The 7,212-nt window shown below is 37.6% G+C and overlaps 1 long non-coding RNA gene across 4 annotated transcripts in view; it reads left to right on the forward strand.

Moving 5' to 3' along the window:
- Window positions 1-6,902, forward strand: part of LOC309864309 — a 74,833-nt gene extending 67,931 nt beyond the window's left edge. For 3 of the 4 annotated variants that reach the window (XR_014311451.1, XR_014311455.1, XR_014311456.1), the window contains 3 exons: window positions 2,004-2,114; window positions 3,200-3,408; window positions 5,906-6,902. This is a non-coding gene — a long non-coding RNA (uncharacterized lncRNA). The remainder of the gene's footprint in view (window positions 1-2,003; window positions 2,115-3,199; window positions 3,409-5,905) is intronic. The other variant, XR_014311452.1, reaches the window with a different exon arrangement.
- Window positions 6,903-7,212: the final 310 nt, after the last annotated feature.

Below are 7,212 nucleotides of genomic sequence, written 5' to 3' on the forward strand. Positions count from 1 at the left end.
TAGTGACTTTGAAAAGGTGATCTTTACATTTTGTCTAGAATATATAATTGTAGTTAGTAGGACAGTTAGTCTGAAAACAAGATATTTCACCATTACCAGAACCACTTTATGACAAGATTTCATTCGTGTGAAAAATAAGAACTAGGAGATTCAAAACCATTAATTAAGATATCATCAGTTCAGAATTTGTGATAATTCAGGCAGAACTTTAGCCATAATTTCTTGAAGGAAATGAATATTATAAATAAGATCACAAGAATAGTTTCTAAACTACCCACAGGGATGAAATCCTATATCCTTCTGGACAGGACACCTCTGAGTCATGGAGTTTAGCAAAACATCCAGACAGGACTGGGTGACCTTAAGTTCTATGAGAGATGTCATGAATCAGTTTCTGATGGAACGCATTTAAGAGCAAACTAGTGCATCAGTGGGTGTCCTTTGTACATGGGAAGAAGAGGCTGGAGTTTAATTGAGCCTCAGAACTTAGCTGTTTTGGGTTTCCACTGCCTCCTCCTTGGTCTAATAGGACAGCCAGTTTCTCACATGTGTCATCTAGTTCATGCTTAACTGCTCAAGTGACAGCATGCAAGCAGAGTTTCTGATGATCTCCTGCTGAACATGACCCATTGGCCGTGGACAGTTGTGACTTAGGCAGAATTTGTGCCCCTGGTGAGAAGGCACAGATAAATGCTGCTCTGATTATCCAGTTGAAGATCCTTTATTATACCCTAAATGGCCATCTAATTTAGCTGTGTCAGAAGAGGACCAAAAAATAGAATATCTTTGAAGGATCAAAATAATTCTGACCCGTGAACTTACTCACAGACCCATGAATTTACTCACCAAATAAGGTCTTACTGGAAATGGATATACCAATATATTCACAGAGGTTACTTCTTGGTATTTGGTCTATGGATGATTTTTATTCCCTTATTTGTACCTTCTGGACTTTCTGTATTCTCAAAAATAATAAAAATTACTTTGGACTCAGATTTTTACAAAATGAGGGATATGGTAGCCTGGCTCTAAATGTCCTACTTTCAGCCAAGACCCCAAAGCCTGCTTGAGAAAGCCATAAACCATCCCTCATGCCTAAGACCATCCAAAAATTCAAACAGACCCAGAATTGCAATTTTCCTCTGAAACCTGTCCAGCTACTCAGTTTCTTATAAATATCAAGAACCAAATATATATATATATATATATGTATGTATATATGTATATTTATATATTTATTATACATATATTATATGTATTATTATATATATACATATATATGTATATACATATATATAGAGAAAGATATATATATATATATATATATATATATATATCCAGAACCAGATATTTAATTTTTCACTTAAATCAACACGTGGTAGACATCTAATAAACATCTGATGAATAAATGCATGAAAGAATAAATGAATGGATGAATAACCTACTTGGTCAGAAGTTTTTCAACTGCAAATTTCTGAAAACTGAATATAAATGGGACACTAGTAACTACTGTACCTGGAAGGATAAGGGTCAAGCTGTACTCGGGTGTATTTTTCCTTAGCTTAGCCACCCATGAACTGGCTTCCGATTCTCTCTGTTTCCTCTACAAATATATGCCCCACAGATGTGATGTTAGTCAGCTCTGGGGTTACATTCTTGGAGATTCTAATTCAAACTAAAAGAAGAACTTTGTTTCCCCTCCAATCTGGGAATTCCAGGTACTTGCCTAATAGGACCACCGTGAGTCCTATCCCACCCTTGTGGTCCGCCCCTGCAGACACCACAGAACTGGGACGAATCCCTCAGAGGAAGGGAGCGGGAGGCACAAATACCAGGAGAAGTAAGGAGGGGGACAGACTGGGCAGACAAAGCCAGCACATCCTCTAGAGAAGAATTATTAATAATGAAAATGGCCACAGTGTTTGTAACTGTGACTTATCATAGGCAGGTATCACCTGAGCCCTTCACACCATTTATCTCAAAGCCATCCCATATCCCTGCAGGTGCTAAGGATCAGAGCCATTAAGTGACCCAGCCAAGAACAAAGTAAATGATGGACAACCAAGAGGCAAACACTTAATGGACTCTAATGGAGAGAGTACAAATGCATTGAGGTGATTTAAACTTAGACCTGCCTGCTGATAGCATGCCTGACTGTTTTTTGTTTTTTCAAAAAAGGGAAGAAAGTCATCCCTGAATAAAATTTAGGAGTCTGTTGCTGACATACATTTTAATTTATAAATTTATGTTTTCATTGTGACTCTGGCAGGGAAATATTCTAGTTTTTCATATGACTTTATTCTTTTTAAGTTAAGGTGATTCATTAATCATATAACTGAACAACTTGGTCTTTATGGTTTTAAAAAATATAAGTTAAGTGTTTTTATTCAAGCAAATCCAGAAATTAAGAAAAATCACTAAACCAGGCACGTGCCCTCCTTTGGGGTTTGGGAGATGTTGATGATATATGACTTTCATTTTAAAAATATATGCTTATACTAATCCACTCATAGAAAGGTAGTGTACCCAGTGGTTCAGAGCATGGGGTCTGGGGCCAGATCTAGGTTGGAATCCAGAATCCTAATCCTGTCTTACCAGCTGTGTGAGCTTGGAAAGATTATCTAACCATTCATTGTCTTGCTGTCCTCCTATGTGGAATGGAGATAAGAATGCGACCTTTGTTGTAGGGCTGCTGTGTGGATTACGATGCTTGCTTCCATCCATTAAAGATGTTGGCTAAATAGATTACCATCTATTTATTTATTTTATTAGTGCCCTGATCGCATTTGTATAGGGGCTTTTTGTGGGCTCTTCATTATTGTTATACTCCTGGGTTTTTTGTTTGTTTGTTTTAGAGAGAGAGAGAGGACGGGTGTGAAGGGCAGAGGATAAGGGAAGGAATCTTAATTTGGTTCCACGCCCAGTGCAGAGCCCCATGTGGGCTTGATCCCACCACCCTGAGATCATGACCTGAGCTAAAATCAAGAGTCAGGTGCTCAACTGACTGAGCTACCCAGGCGCCCCTGGTTTTTATCACAGATCCACATAAAAGAGAAAATAGGGTTGCCCCCCTCATTAGAGAGGCTGCATTTATTCTTTGATTCACAGTGGTGTCAGGGAATCATCTTATGGGTCTGGGCTGCTGAAGAAGTGAGTGTCCTTACAAACATCACCCATCTCACTCGATTGTATTCCACAGGGCTGAACTCTGCAGTCAAGACTGGTCATCAGCGAGAAGATGAAAATATGCCTTATGGTAAGGATACTGCCAGTCTCAAGAGTGAGGGAAAGGAAGAGGCGGAGTCTTCGGGCCAGAGCTTGTACTGCATCTGAGAAATGAGAAATGAGTTGGCAACTGGGGAACGAGGTCTCTTCCATCAAGAACGCCAGTTGCCAAAGTAAAATAAGGTAAGAGGAACCCTTACACTGACGATATGTTTCGAAGCTGGCAGATTGAATTTAAAGGACTTACTTTAAGTTAATCACGTGAGAATATTGAAGTCTAAATCATGAAAACTGACTATTCATTTGCAGTCATGTTTGCGTGTCAGTTACTTACTAAGAAGATAAAGGTCAGTTCTTTCTTCAGCGTTGGCTGAAAGTCGGTTGAGATCAGAGACTCAGGAGGAAATGAATAGAAGTAATGAAGCAAGACATACTTCTTCCCACATGCCAGCAGCTTTCTCAGGTTGCCAGTTGTGAGTAATGTGAAGCATATGCAAGCAGGCAGTTAACTCTATCAAGATGAGCCTAGCCCCAGAGGGAGTGGTGGTGAAGTTGAAACTCCCACCAGTGAGCTGTTCTCTTGTTCCAACATGTATTTAGGTATCACGTTTACCCTTCCCGCGGTCATAATTTTAATGGGTTTTGATTTCCTCATGCTCCCAAAACCTTGAGGGGGAAATATGATCATCCTGAATGGACTACTTACTTTTACCTATAAACTTGTGCTTTATTGGCTTAAAAAAAATGATGAACAACAACAACAAAAAAAGCCCAGAAGAGATAAATTTGCATTCTGAAAAAGAAAAAAAAAATTGAACACATCTTTTGCTTTGAAATTTTTTCCCCTTGAGTTGAATACCCATGCTTCATAAATATTCACTCAAGTCTGTTTTGACAATCAGCCTATATGAAGAAGATTCTAAAACACAACCTGGAAGTTTTAAATTTCTTCCTCCTCCTCTTCTTCTTCTTCTTCAGATTTATTTATTTCTAAGAGAGAGATAGAGCTTGAGCAGGAGGGATGGAGAGAGAGAGAATGTTAAGCAGATTCCATGCTGAGCATGGAGCCCAATGCCAGACTCCATCTCTTGACCCTGAGCTGAAACCAATAGTCAGTGGCTTAATCGACTGCACCACCCAGGTGCCCCCTGGAAGTTTTAAATATCTTCTATGAATGAAAAGGCTTCACTGTTCTCAGAGCACCCACAAATACACCTTTGAATTTTTTCACTTTTCTTTTTCTTTACCCTAGTCTGAGCCCTACCTCTTTCCCACACCCAAGAAATAAGAGTTCATTCAACATTCCAAATGCTCATGGCAATGAACTGGGGATTTCGATGGAGGGCAAATGAAGGAAGGGAAAACTCTTTTGCTCGTGGAGTTCACATTCTAAGATTGCAAAAGCTTAGTTTCTGAAAGAAACCACTGCTCAAGGTATTAGTCAAAAGAATTTTGGAAGATTCTTGGGAAGGGTCACAATAACAGGGTTCTATGAAAATATTCCAATGATTGAATTTTAGGTTTAAAAAGCTATAAATATCAGGGTAGACCATGTACACATTTTAAAAAAACTTATCATTGATTTTTTTCTCCTCTATCCCATTTCTTCCAAACATGAATAATCTTGACTTAGGCTTCTGATGGGTTAAAAATATATTCTGACTAACATTAAGGCCTGAATTCCACCACAGTGCACTTATATGAATAATGCCACCCCATCCCAAATTGAAGCATGGGAAATTTGCAATTCCCTCAGAGGATTGTAAATGAGCCCATTGTCAAGCTGCCAAAGTAAATTAACTGGATTTAAAATTTTCCATAATATCTATCAGAAATTCCAATGACTAGTAATTAAAGCAGTCCTTGCTCTCTTGTGACTCATGCGGTGTGACAAAACAGTCCTAATGTGTCACCTCTCTGCTTCTGCCTGTTTGATTATGTTGAGTTGGGCACCAGGTGGCTTATCCTGTAGGGTGTCTTACAGTCTATTAAATTCTAAATGTGAAATAGAAATAAAACTCAATAAATATTTTACAGTATGTGTGAGTATATATTCCTCGAAGCCATCCCGGACCCTTAAGTTTTATACAAACAGCATTTTCTATAATAAAATAGTTTGTTATCATTATAGAAAAAAATTTAAAATACATAAGAGGGAAAAAGTACCCTCCATCCATTGCCCAGAGATAATCACTTCTAATATTATTTTTGTGTATTTAGGCCCTGAAATTTTGCTATATATTCAGAAATAAATGTGATCATATGACCTATAAATTACACAAATGGATTTTAAATCATCTTTTTAAAAAGTGATATGGTAACATTACAGAATATTTGGAAAATAGAGAAAAAGATATAAGTAACTAGAATCTGACCCAGTGACAACCACTATTAATATTTTGCTTTTAATTATAATCTTTTTTTCTTTGCATATTCTTATATATTTAAAGGTACACAATAGTGATTTTTTGGTATAATGAGCAGAAAAATACTTCAAATAATTTTGATGGATGATAAGATGTAGAGTGGCAAATGAGGGATAATAAATTTACTTATCTTTCATAGAAAAACATCAACAATTCATATCATTAAAAATGAATTTTAAAGAAATAAAAAAAATAAGTTTTCAGGTTACTTGGCTAAGAAACTGGTACCTACCCCCCCCGCTTTTTTTTTCCAGGAAACTGATTTTGTTTGTTGAAGGCAGAGGAGACAAGACAATTCTGATTTGGGGGCTTCTCCCTGTCCAGCGTTTAGCCACTGTTAGCAAGAACTGGAACCTGACTTCCACAGGTAGTCTTTTAAATGTTTTAAATGGTCATCAACCACAGCAAGTGAAGGATTCCAGCTGAACTCAACGGTGCTCAAGAAGCACCGTTTCTGGAATTATGGAAAGCCACAAACAAACCCAGAAGTAGAAGAGAAATATTTGAGAAGGTCTAACTCTATAAAGACTTCTTGTCAGGCTGGTGAATGCTTCTGACAACATGTATTCAATTGCATTTCTAAGACTGGAACTCAAACTACATAAGTTAAGTCTCAAGAGCCCTTTCATATAGTCAGACTATTATGGAGTTTTGAAATTTTTGATTAATCTTGGAGTATTCTATTGAGTATTTTTTTTCCAAGAGAAGTACACGTGTAGACTTTTGGGGCGTTTTAGTATTGGAGAATGTCTTTGTGAATGTTCCTCAGTCATAATCCTGTCCTTATAAACTCCATAGCCATTTCTCTAATGTGTTTTGCCAATTGGGGTTGCTGGGGAGACATCTTAATTCAGCATTTTTTGGGGTGTATTTGTAAACAATTGGTAATTACTACTTCATCTGTTGTCCATATTTTTTCCTCCTATTTTTCAATCTCGGTCCATTAAACTCACATTTTGATTCTGATATTGAAAATAAAGGACTGGCTTGCCTTTCAATCCCAAAGCATTCATTAATTATTTGTAGACAAAAAGATTATATGTGCAATAAGATACTATGTTATGCATATATCCATATAAGACATATGGGTTCTCATGTCCAGATAGAATAGTCTCACCACCAACAGTGTAGAAGGGTTCCCCTTTCTCCACATCCTCGCCAGCATCTGTCATTTCCTGACTTGTTGATTTTAGCCATTCTGACTGGTGTGAGGTGATATCTCATTGTGGTTTTGATTTGTATTTCCCTGATGCCGAGTGATATGGAATGCAACCTGGTGCAACCACTCTGGAAAACAGCATGGAGGTTCCTCAAAATGTTGAAAATAGAACTGCCCTATGACCCAGCAATTGCACTACTGGGTATTTACCCTAAAGATACAAACATAGTGATCCGAAGGGGCATGTGCACCCGAATGTTTATAGCAACAATGTCCACAATAGCCAAACTATGGAAAGAACCTAGATGTCCATCAACAGATGAATGGATCAAGAAGATGTGGTATATATACACAATGGAATACTATGCAGCCATCAAAAGAAATGAAATCTTGCCATTTGTG

Source organism: Mustela nivalis, assembly GCF_964662115.1.
Source record: "Mustela nivalis genome assembly, chromosome: 5".
NCBI classification, from domain to species: Eukaryota; Metazoa; Chordata; class Mammalia; order Carnivora; family Mustelidae; genus Mustela; species Mustela nivalis.